Raw genomic sequence first — 13,567 nt, forward strand, 5'->3', positions numbered from 1 at the left:
CTACCAAAAGTTTTAATTGTCTAAACCTTCTACGCTCATCCTAAGACAATCATACTGATCATAAACCTAAGGTCTAATATCTTTATAATTGTTGCATCCTTGACCCAAAAGTACATATCAAGGGATATGGCAACTTGACGTACACACATGAGCCTAGACCTCGTGAGCAAACAAGGAGACGACATATTAATCATTGAATAAAAAGCAATCTAGCATAGGCAAGATTAATTTTTTCAGAGCTCACTAAATTTTTCCAAAATTTGAATTGACCACAAGCTAATCTCTAAACAACCACAGCAAACAATGCTACAACTACTTATAAGGCAATTTTCAAATAAACCAGTGAATGATTCAAATCCCTTGAGTTCCAAAAAATTTTGCAAACCACAATATCAAGAGGTTACACATGAAACTAGGATGACAAGGTTGGTCTAACTAAATCCAAAATCTTACTGTATGCTTATTTCTGAATTGCAGCTCATTACGTCCTAAACCTTGTGCTTTTAAACAAGAGAGAAGAATAATAGACTATAAAAGCCTTGTAAGCAACTAGAAACCATAGCTAGGGAGATCGAGCAAGTAAAATATTCAAAGGCTTTTAACAATCTATTGATATAGAAAATAATAATGTTGTTCACAAAGGTAGAATTTTATAACCAATAACATCACATGAATTATTTCAAAATAACAATATACAAACTAGTTTTCAAAAACCATTGTTCTAGATAAAATTCCAATGGTAGTTTATAAATTGGTTTCCAAAATCAACTTAACACTTACGCAAATATTTCTAATGAATAATAGACTATGTTTTATATAATTCCAATAAAATTTTTGTAAATTAATTTTCAAAAATATTATTTAATAGCTCATTAGTTTATTAGTCTATAGTCGAATTATCTTAGTGGCAGGATCCAAAATATCATATTTGACCCTTGTAGAGTAGGTTCAACATTCTACATTTATTCCTTATAGAGTAGGATGACTATATATATAGCATTTAACCATTATAGAGTAGATCCACTTTACAGCATTTAATTTTTGCAAAGTTTATTGTACAATAGTTAACGACTGTAGAGTAGGTCCATTATACTGTATTTAATCCCTGCAAAGTTGGTATACTATAATCAAGTCTTAAAATGATCATAGTGTGTTTGTACCATATCTCACATGCATATCACATAATCAGGTCAATGGACTATATTTGCTAAGATTGTCTGAGTGATGGATGAGTGGCTGAATGAGCCTAAAAAATTAATTTGATTTAGCGACAGATCAACCCTAGCTTAAGCTAAAGAATATAGTTGTGAGGAGTCAAAAAAACTCAATTACCCAAGAGTTCAAAAGCCTAGGCAGTTAGAAAATAAAGTCAAAATGTGTAGGTGAAGTGTAACCACCCATGATGTATGACTATCAAGAAATAGGATAGAAGAGTATGGTGATATAAAAGAAAGCTTGTGAAATAAAAAAAGGGCTTTTCTACAACAATAAAATATATCTATATCTTTTATCATTGTTGCTTTTCTTTAGTTTTAAAGTAGTTTTAGGTAGCATTCTATTTTTTTTTTTCAAAAGTCCTTGAAGGTTCAAGGTACATGAACCTAATTCCATATCTTCTTTGAGTTTTGGCCTCATGGCACCCAAGCCCTTTATTCTACCATCAACTTGGTATCCCATTTTCGGCCTAGAATCAAGGAAAATATGGTGCCAATGCATAAACCTCATTAGGCAGTCCATTATATAGCCAGGCAAAGGGTCCAAATTCCAATTTGCTTCAAAAATTTATAAAATTCTTAGTCATACATGGGTATAAAAGAATTTGAATTATTTAACATACATTAATGGTTTTCCAAAGAGCTATTAAGCATTTTCAAACTTGCAAATTTAAAGTTATGCAGCTTTCATAGGATTCAAATATTTTTTTGTAAATATGAAAATATTTCATAGATACATATACACGAGTTTCAAAGATGTCTAAGAGTTTCAATAAAGGACAATCTCCTGCTTGATCTGATTCATGTTAAATAATGAATACAAAGTAATAGACAATTTTCAAAGCATTATGAAATAATTGTAACAAATGCATATGATAGTTAAAATACTTTCATTAGGTTAATATTACTTACCTTACCAACATTAACAATTAGATAGATTTAACTACTTCCTAGGAATTCCTCTGGAACCTAAATCATGGTACTCTACAAAAGAAGGATTTTCTAGCTGTCTCGCTAGCCCATGTCTCTAGTGATAACGCTGCTAACATAGAATTGGAGTTGATCTCTTGCGAAAGCTTATTGGATCCGCCTATTAGATGGCAAGCTTTTCAGAAGCCATTGATTAGTTTCCAATTTGGAGGAAATTTAGCATTTCTAATAGATAACATCTGATGTGGGCCTTCACATTTTGCTGGGTGGTAATCCAACAATAGTAATAGCCCAAGAGTTTTGCTACAATTGGATGTACTCTGATGCATAACCTCCACCATAACCAAGGTCTTGAGCTCCTACACAACCCCGTAGAGGAACAAAGTAAGCACACAAACCCCAACAAAGAGTGAGGATATATCTCTTCTTCCCTTGGACTAACTTGATGGACATCCAAGGGATCAAGTTCTTCACCAAAAGGCCCATGCTCTTAATAGCAACCTAGAGAAGAGGAAGACAGAAAAAAAGGAGAATGTGACAGGAAAAATGTAGCAAATGTTGGAGGGGAGACAATACATGTAAGATGGTTGGATATGTGAGGTAGTGAGGTGAGAAGGGAGAAAAGAAACTAATGACAACTTGTATAGATGTGCATTTAGTCCCACATCAGCTATGCACTGAGTTGATTTTGGATACTTACACACTACACAAATGAGAAATTGCCAATGTGATTTTTGATCTTCACCAACGCAAATACGAGTTGCTAAATATTAAGATAATGCTTCCATGAGCGTCGTGGGTGCGTCGGCTATGCAAACGTGAAAAAATTGTTAAAAGGTAACGATGTTTACCATCGTGGATGAGATATCTTAAATTTAATAATGGTTACAAGCGTTATCTAATCCCTGTGCAAAATCCGTTGATTTACCATAATTTACCCCCCTTAAAAGTATTGTAGGAGACCATTTAATTTATTACCACCCTTAAAAATGTCGTCGGAGACCATAGAGACTATTTAATTTACCTACCTTTAAAAGCATCGTCGGAGACCAAAGTTACAAACGTCGGAGACCATGGACTTAAGTCCATGGTCTGTGCCGACGCAAGGAGTGGCTTCCTACGACGTTTATTAGCGCCAGCAGCTTTTTTATAGAAAATTAAAAAAAACTTGAAAATAATCTCTCATAACTATAAAATTTGATGTTTAAATCATAATTTCTCATTTCGATCCTTAAATCAGTTGCAAGATTTAACACCTGAATTGGAAAACAAATAGATTTGGATGCCTAAAATGCTTCTACGATCAATTCATCATTATCCACGCTAATAACCTGACAAAGAATAACAGAGGATATTGTTTCGTCATCTTCTTGAAAGGTGCATTGACAGGATGAACGTAGACGGCTAGCATAGATGGCAACTAAGCCTGCAAATAGGTCGGGTCAGATCAGGTCCTGAGTGATCCCGATCTGATCCGGTTCTTTGATCGGGTTTTGATATTGATCCATGTCCATCCTGATAAAAAATCGGATCAGGTCGGATGAAGTCTATGGCCAAATTTATTGACCCACTGGATCATTCGGGTCAGATCCATATATAATCCGGCCTCAATCCATGAAATACGGGCCAGTTTGGGTTGGATCCGATTCGGGTCCAATCCTGTTTAGTTTTTAAATGGCGCGCACTATGAAGCAAGAAAACTATTCACATAGGCAGAAAATAAATAAATAAAGGCAATAAAATAAAAGAATCCTGCACCTTCTTTTTAATATGCTAGATGAATTATGAACTTGTTAGAAATTAATACAATTACATGCCCATAGAACATTTTTCAAACCATTTGGAGTTAGTCCCCTCAAATGGAAAATAGTCATGTTTTGTAGACAGCTGATGCTCGCTGGTGCCAAAAGCCCCCTATCTGTTACCGAACAATATGACAAGTTTATCTGAAAGTGAACAAATTTAAATGTGTTAAAATCCAGATCCCATTCTCGGCATATTAAGGAAAAAAAGTAAGCAACGATTGCACCTGGCGTAAATTCTGGGAGAAGCGGCCAAGTGAAAGCATTCCATCATCGTTAATATCATAGCATTTCTTGACATCCAGCTTGGTGAGTTGTCGACATCCCACAGCAATAGCTGAGATACCAACAGATGAGACCTGAGGACAACCTCGAATCTTTAGTGTGTCCAAGTTCAAGCACTTTGATAATGATCTTAATGAATCATCTGTTACATCTGAGCAGTATGCAGAGAGTCACAGTTTGAACAAAAGAAGCAGAGAGTCACAAACCTGTACAAATCAAGCACTTGGAGTTTTGGACAACATTTCCCAACATGAACAAGACCTTCATCATTAATGTTCATGCAGAGGCCAATTTTTAGGCTAGAAAGTTCGAAACATCCCGAGACGGCCTTCAATCCTGCATATAGAAAATATTATTAGAAGCTATGATTTGATACATGTAAAAATTGATAATTTTAACTTTTGACAGTATGACAGGAAAAGACCTTCATTGTCCAAATTAGTATCTGTAAGATCCAGTTCCTCCAGGAGATGACAACATGGACCAATCAGACGAAAGCCCTCCGTAGAAACCAGGTTACAAGATTCCATCCTCAAAGAGGTAAGGGATGTGCATGAGCTTGTGATGTTGGCTAGTGAAACATCAGTTATCTCACTACAGCATGTGATATCTAATTTCAACAGTCCCTGTGTTTCGACACAATAAAAGAAAGATCTTCATCTGTGATGCCAGAGCACTTGCTGAAGCTAAGCTCCCTCAAAGATAAACAGAAAGTTCCAATGGCTTTCAATTCAGTTGATGTGATTTCATAGTCACTTAATTTGATAGATTGCAACCTAGGAAGCTTTTGTAAAAAACAGGTAACCTGCATAGAAATCGATTAGTAATATGTCTCATGGAAGCTAGAGTCTTTCCCCTGGTTGGGCATTGTTGGAATGGACTTACAGGAATGTGTATGTTAAACCCATCTAGAATACACTTGTTGCCAAAGATGATAATTTATATATCTCAAGATTGTATCAAGCTACAATGTTCATTTTTACTTTAGAAAAAAAAATATTCATAAACTAAACTTGAGCATTCAACAACCAAATTAGATAAAATGCAGTAGCAATATGAGTGTGGCACCAGCTTGTAACAATATAGCAATATTAGATACAGTATCATGAAAATACAGTATCTTACTTGAGAAAATATAGGATAAACTAAAAGAAACATTAGTAAATCAAAATGATATCCGCACTCTAGCTGTAAATAAGATCTCCCAAGATGATGTAGCACCTGTTACAACCAAAGAAAAGTAAAACATAAAAATATATAAAGGCAAAGAAATATGCAAGTACTTTTAAGAAAAAAATAACAATATAAACATAATAATAAAGTTAATTGTTACCAGCATGAGCTAATCATCAGCATCAATGATAATAGCCGTTTCATAATCTTCAATGTTGTAGTTTGTATCTATGTATAAAAAATATAATGAAAGTAAAAATTATAAAATTTTAATATCATAGTGCATGATAAAGTTTATGAATGTTTTAGAAATTGAACCTGCAATATAAGACGAGGTGTCTCGAAACCAATCTTGAGTGCATATCAAGGCTTCAACTGTATTAGGGGATAGGCTATTACGAAAATCATCCAAAACCCTTCCAGTAGTGCTGAAGACAGACTCAGATGCAACAGTAGACACTGGAATAGCCAATATATCACGAACCATCTTAGACAATATTGGATATTTTGATTCGTTAATTCTCCAACAGTCTAGAATGTCAAAATTTTGATTCTCTAGAGGATGAACCTATTTTTAAAAAAAAAATATTGCAAGTTATTTATTAGCATTATTGAATTATATTTTAATGCAGATATATAAATTAGAGATCATAAAATACCTTCTCTTCTAAATAGATCTCTAATTCTGACTTAGATGGTTGGGCAACTTCTACTTCTTGAATGAATTCTTCGTAATATTGCATGAAAGACTCTCATCTCCTCTACTTGAAATGTAGACACCATCTCCTCCACTTGAACATGAGAGCCATGTACACCTATAAAATTGTATAATGATCATAAAGTCTTTGAATAACATCACGCACTTTATTGATCTCAATTGAAGCACGATAACCATTATTATAGATTTTTTGAAAGCAATATTTAATAAGCTTCATCTTATGTCTTGGATCAAGAACAACCTGATAGCAAGAATGTGAGAGCAATCTTTTCAATATTTATCAAATTTTTCTTGCATTTTTAAGGTCATCATCATCACAACTACATTTGAACTCCTAGATTCTTGAATTAGAAGCATTTGTATTCTCCAAATCTCATAGAAATATAAATTTGCGGTTGTATTTTTTGTTTGTGAAAATAATTTAGTTATGTGATGGAAAACTTTTAAAAAGTTGCAAATAATGGCACCTTGAGACCAATCTTCTTCAGTTGGTGCATTTTCAAAATTAGGATCTCGAGTCTCAAGTCGCATAAATACTTCTTTGAATTATATAGCATCATGTAGCATAAGATATGTAGAATTCTAATGAGTAGGTACATCTATGCATATCCTTTTCTTACCATTCATTTTTAATTGTTTGACAATTCTCATAAATATTTCCAATCTTGCTTGAGATGACTTTATAAATTTAACAGCCTCTCGAATCCTAACAATAGCACCCTCCACTGCCTTCAACCCATCCTTCACAATCAAATTAAGAATATGTGCACAACAATGCATATGAAAGAACCTATCATCCAAAAGTAAGTCTCTTCTAAATTGTCTTTAAAGTTCCGTGGCCATAACTGTGTTTGCTGACAAATTATCAGGGGTGATTGAACCTAATCTTCTTTCAATGTTCCAAGATGAAATGCAGCTTGTAATATAATCACTAATGACTAAGCCTATATGTGGTGAAGGCACCATCTTAAAATTGATAATATGCTTTTTAAGTTTCCAATCATTAGTGATGTAATGTGCAGTGAGACACATATATCCCAATGTCTAATTTGATGTCCCCATGTCAGATGTTAAGCTAATTCTTCCATAATTTGCTTTAAACAACTCATATAGTCTTCTTTTTTTCTTTTCATATGCTTTCAAGCAATCGGATGCCAATGTTGTCTTTGAAACAATATAAAATTCAGGTCTAAGATTTCTAACAAACATCCAAAAAGCCGAATATTCAACTATTGTAAATGGCATCTCTTGTAGAATTATCATTCTTGCAAGGTCCTCATGGCTTTACTCTTGATCAAATAAATAAAGAGTTAACTCATTGAATGCAACCCTATTTTTTGATGTTATATTACCTATTAACTATTTCTGCCTCTTATCAAGACTTTTTTTTGACTTACAATTCTTTGTATGCTTGTGAAGATGACTTGTTCCATTTTTAGGATCAGCTGAAAAAATAACATGACAATAATTGCATTTAACCTTTTCTTTTGGTTTTCTACCTTAGAATAATGATTTCATATCTCCGACCTCTTTTTTTTGCAAATTTTAGAGCTATCTATATTAGAGTGCTCTACCAGTTGCGAACTACTACAACCAAGTGCACTTGAAACTTCAACTATATTTTTATTGCTGCCCATCACAGACATAAACTTATTTCATATAGAATTAAATAAAAATAAATAAACATGAATTGCAACTAATTATGCTAGAAATACAAAATGAAACAAAACCTATATCTTCAGGCACATAAAAGAACATGAAAACTAAAATATATCTTGAGAGGTGGGGGGGACTGGGCCTGAGAGCTTGTGGCCATGAATGGAGTGGGAGAGGGCAGCGACGAAGCTGAAGAAGTGGCAGCTGGAATCGGAGAAGCGCAAGCAGCGGATATCATCAAGAGAGGGAGGGGCGTCTGAGGGCAGAGGAGGATGGAGGTCGAGCCCCAAGGGGGGGTGCATCCGAGTAAAGGAAGAGGAAGGCAGAGGAGCTGGATGGGGATGTGAGGGCATCGGTCTCCAAGGGTGGAGGAGGAGGGGGGTAGGGGGGTTGCTTACGGCGATGGGGGAGGAAGGTGGAGCCCCAAGGGGGGGTGCGTCCGAGTAGAGGAAGAGAAAGGCGGAGGAGCTGGATGGGGGCGTGAGGGCATCAGTCTTTGAGGGTGGAAGAAAAGGGGGTTTGCTTGCAGCAACGAGGGGGGTAGGGGGGTTACCTGCGGTGACGAGGGAGGAAGGTGGAGCCCCGAGGGGGGGTGTCCAAGTAGAGGAAGAGGAAGGCAGAGGAGCTGGATGGGGGCATGAGGGCATCAGTCTCTGAGGGTGGAGGAGGAGGGGGGTGGGGGTGTTGCCTACGGCGATGGGGGAGGAAGGTGGAGCCCTGAGTGGGGGTGCATCCGAGTGGAGGAAGAGGAAGGCGGAGGAGCTGGATGGGGGTGTGAGGGCATCGATCTTTGAGGGTGGAGGAGGGTGGTAGGGGGTTGCCTGCGGCGATGGGGTAGGGGGATTGCATGCGCACGGATCGTGTTGAGAATTATGTCCTAAAATCAATCATGTGATGATTGAGTTCATCTTTGTATATGAATTATTGATTATTGAATAATAGTTATTCTGATATTTTTCATCACAAAGTAACATCTTCCTTGAACTCTTGTACTGTGATGAAGTCCCTAGAACTATGCTAGTGTACGATAAAGAGAGAATTTATCGTATAGTTCTTAAACAAGTTCGCGACCAAATGATACGTCATTACGGGATGATGACGTTTATTGAATGAAGGTCGTTGTATGCTATATGGGTTGGTTGTCCTCTTAACCAAGGAGTGTCGTGACACTAGTATGGCATACAGGTGAGATGTAACGGTACATCGTCACTGAACAAGTGACACACCTGCTGAGCATTCTGCTGTCAAGAGTTGCTCGCGAAATATATGGGTATAAATATCCTTCAGATCTGAGATCACCATAGTGACTTGCAAGCAACTCACTATGCTTTGATGTTGAACTACCTAAATTTTTAATGCAGTGACGGAAGGCTACTGGGTACAGTCAAGTACTTGCAAAGTCTATGTATGGATCAAGATGGGATTGACCCCTCCGGATTATTAGAGTTGATGTATCACTGTATTTCAATTTAGTAAAGTCTTGACCAGAATAATTCATGAGATGGATTTGAAAGGTTGAAATACAATGTGGGTGAAGCAATCTCAATTGACAGTTAACCTGAGACCATCCTAGAGCATCCAGGATCAAAAAGATGAATTATGCGATAACCATGAGTATGAATTCTGAAATATTCTTTTACGATAATTTGATTTATCTAGATATCGAAAATCATTGCTAGATGGTATCTCGATTAGTGCAGAAATTAATTTTTGTACTACCGGCTTAGTGTTTGAACCTATGGAGTCACGCATACAAGTCAGACAAAGTAGGAAGAAATTAACTTATGTTTATATGTCCAATCTAAAAGTACTTGACTTAATTGAACATATAAGCTAACTTGATTGAGAATTGAGTTATGGGTCAAACGGGATTGAAGAGCTGACTATGTCTAACTAGCACTACACATGAGGTTCAGGTTCAATCTCGGGGATGAACAATTTCTATCTATGATCCATGGAACATATGAAAGATTAGATTTAAGTACTAATTAATTTTAGATTAGATTTAAATTAATTAGACTTAAATAGGTTCAAAATCTAAGTTAGACCTGATACAAAAGTTCTAAAGAGTTTAAGATTGACAGCCTTTCGAAATTGTTTCGAACCGACTTCAAATCGGATTTGAATCGGACCTATTTTGGATGAGATATGAGTATTCCTACTTGCACTGAGAATACCGACTCATGAAGTATGACCAAAAATTAGTTTGGTGCTTAATTGGGGCATCCCAAGTGGGTGTGGGAGTGGATGCAAAGTGGATGTCATAAGTGATGGTAATTATATCTCATGTAGGAGTCCTTCTTTCATGAGTATTGGATCAATTCAAATCAGATTTGAATAAAGAGTCCTCTCATTGGGTCATGAGAATCATCTATAAATAGAGAGGATCTCTACTTATGGATGAGAGAAGAGAAAAGAAGAGAATAGAATAGCAAATAAATCAAATTGAGAGAAGAAAAAGAGAGAGAGACAGGCGTGTGAAGAGAGAGGTCCTTCATCTTCTACATCTCTCCATTTGTTGCCGCCTCCTCTCCTTGGATGTGGATCCTTCTTGGAATCCTACCTGCTGGTGTGAGATATCACATCATCATATCTCATCCCTCGATTGATTGTGTATGCGAAGCCAATTGAATTGGAGTTCATCTTGCTTTCCTACGGCGTCTGACGTGCATGTGAAGTAGAGGATTTGCATATCCAGACCTCCACGAAGATTTATATCATATAATTTAAGATTTAATCTCTGATTTCACTACGATTCAGATAAAAATTTGATCTTTAAATAAGTAAAATATTAAAAAAAATTTTAGATGCAACCTGGACATTCTGGAGGGAAACTGTTTCATTCCCTTCAAATAATATCAGAGTAGGCCTGAAATATATGCATGCAAAATAGAATTTTTTATAATTATTTATATGAGATATAATTGAGATTTTTTGTGTGACATTAAGTCTCATTTAAATCTATTTATATAAAATTTTTGATCTGATTTTGATTGTATTAGAGGTGCCTAATCAATAGTTGATTGAGATTGTTATAAATCTATTATAACAGAATTCTGCTGTTAATGAATTTTTGATGAAAAATAATGTGAATTAAAAATCTATTTTAAATCTATTTTCATAGAATTTTAATTTTATTATTTTTCTTATGAAGTGAGGATTATCTCAGATTTAAATTGGATCCATTTCGATGGTGATAAATACTTAATTTAAGTCATTTAAAGTAGAAAATTATAGTTAATTTATTTTATTTATTAAAAATTTGATGCTTCTTTTTATGTTTTATAGGAAAGGTGATCATCGATACAAAGAGTCCGATTCGTAGATAAAAAAGACTCAAGTTTGAAAAAAATTAGATTTAAAATAAAATTTAAATAAAAGAAGGATATATACGGTATTATAGAAAATGAAGATACTATGCAAGGAATCCAAAAAGGATATAAGCGTCATTGTAAAAAAATAAAAGTTTCTTTTTGGAATAAAAAATAAAGAGGAGTGTTCACGTATGGTTCACGCGATTGGACGCGCGGGCAGGCGCGTGGGCGGACGCGAGCGCGGACGCAGGCAGGCACGCGGCGGATGCGAGCGCGGGTGCGGGCAGACGCGAGCGCGGGTGCGGGCAGATGCGAGCATGGGCGCGAGGCGAGCGCGGCACGACAAGCAGGTGGGCACGGGGAGTTTTTGCTGGCAGACGCGTTCGAACAGATGCTCATTAAAAGGAAAAAAATATGATATTTGGAAATTTGTATTTTCTTTATCTGTTTGTGATCTTTCCATCTCATCCATCCATCTTTTAGTCTTTAGTATTTTTTTTAGTCCCACATCGAAAAATCATGTAAAACCCCTCCCTCCTAACACCTATAAAAAGGCTTTTGTACTCCCATTGGAGGGAGAGCCCAGAAATTCTTCTAGAGCCTTGCATAGAGGAATAGAAAGGGACTACTTCATGAGCAGTTAGGCTAGCAATCTCGGGAGTGGAGAAGAAATTTTGTAACGACACAGAGATGGTTTATTGTTCTAAACTTTCTTGTATTTCTTTATATGCAATAAAGATTATGCTTTTTATTTAAATCGTCATGAGTTCTTTATTTGCTCTCTTTCATATACTTTTATTTATGCTTTCCTGTTAGATTAATATTAGGAACAACTTTTACTTTCCGGAGATGCGCTGTGATCTACGGATACGGGGCGTGCCAAGAAAAAAAAAGTTGTTTACCTAGTACTTTTCGGAGATACACCGTGATCTACGGGTATGTTGTGTGTCAAGAAAAGATAGGTATTTTTCTTAAGATTAATCACATCTATTTAATTAAAAAAAGAGATATAACTCTGCTAGTGCAAATTAATTCAAAACTCCCGAGCTCTTTATTTTCTAATTACATCAATTTTAAGATAATTTATTTTCTAAATCAAAATAATGCTTCTTTCTTTTATTTTACAATCTCAACTTAGCCCAAGGTCCCTGAGGATACGATCTCGACTCATCCTACCTACGTAGTGAGTAGAGTTATTTTTGGTGCTATCAACGACTATGCATCAAATTTTGGCACCGTTGCCGGGGACCTTGGCACGGTTGAATTAAAAAAAAAAAACCATTGACATTTCATAACACTTAACTAAAATAGCGTAACCCCAAATATAAAAATTTCTAACTTGATTGGACACCTTGTTTCTTTGCATCTCATCTCCATAATTAACTTTAAGGACGCAACCCATTAACTAAGATAAGGTGGGGATTTGATCACCCTTCCTTGGCCCACAAATCACTACCTTGCATTTGCATAACCTAGACCTTAATCTAAAATTAATTAGACGTTGACCCCTAAGGATTTCGAGCTCAATAGGATAAGAAAGCTCTAGAGTTGAACTGAGTGCAGATTGATTAATGCTCGGTGTCTAAGGCAAGTGGTTAAAGAAAGTGGTTTTCAATTGGTTCCATTGACTGACCTGGCCAATTCAGTTGGTGTCGAAGGAAAGCAACGAGCAGGGAACCTCCCACATCTTACGCTTACCTGACCGAGTCAGTTAGTCAGTCTTGAGCTTAGAGTGCTCAAAGACGATCTTAAAAGTTAGGAGCTGTCTAGATCTAAGTTAACCTTAGGATAGAGAGTCTATGCTTATTTAAGTTGATTGCAATTAACATCTAAACATTAACTAATTTCTCCTTTTCATAGATTTAAGATTCTTAGATTCTTCTCTTTAGATTTTCTTTATTCTTTTCTCACTTTATTATAAATATATATATATATATATATTATAAAAACTAAAATTTTTTGTATTTGCTCTAAAGTATAATTGTAAGGTGTATGCTTGGCCGTAGATCGTTACGATCAGAAATCCAACTTTTTGATCCAGAAATAGAAAGAACCTTTAGAGCCAACAGACGTAAAAATATGGACCAAAATCAGGAGAATGATCCACCTAGGCAATTGAAGGAGTACTTTACTCCTTCCACATATACCTACTCTCCTTGTATTCAAGTGCCCCCTGTGGAGGCCACTCAATATGAAATTAAGTCCAGTATAATCCAAATGTTACCTTCATTTTATGGACTTAGTAATGAGGACCCTTATAAACATCTTGAAGAATTTCTTGAGATATGCTCAACTGTCAAAATTCATAACTTCTCCGATGATGCTCTTAGGTTACAATTATTCTCTTTCTCACTTAAGGACAAAGCCAAATACTGGCTACATACTTTGGATTCCATGACTATATCAACCTGGGACCAGCTGCAAGGAGAGTTTCTCAATAAATATTTTCCCATAGGAAAAACTAATCAAATAAGG

At 35.8% G+C, this 13,567-nt stretch overlaps 2 pseudogenes; both read right to left on the minus strand.

Annotated features, from left to right (window-relative positions):
• Positions 1-3,937: 3,937 nt before the first annotated feature.
• Positions 3,938-5,134, minus strand: LOC140851216 (F-box/LRR-repeat protein 3-like; annotated as a pseudogene).
• A 439-nt stretch (positions 5,135-5,573) lies between these two features.
• On the minus strand, positions 5,574-7,768 carry LOC105060848 (zinc finger BED domain-containing protein RICESLEEPER 1-like; annotated as a pseudogene).
• Between the last annotated feature and the right edge of the window lie 5,799 nt (positions 7,769-13,567).

Source organism: Elaeis guineensis, chromosome 8 (genome assembly GCF_000442705.2).
Source record: "Elaeis guineensis isolate ETL-2024a chromosome 8, EG11, whole genome shotgun sequence".
Classification (NCBI taxonomy): domain Eukaryota; kingdom Viridiplantae; phylum Streptophyta; class Magnoliopsida; order Arecales; family Arecaceae; genus Elaeis; species Elaeis guineensis.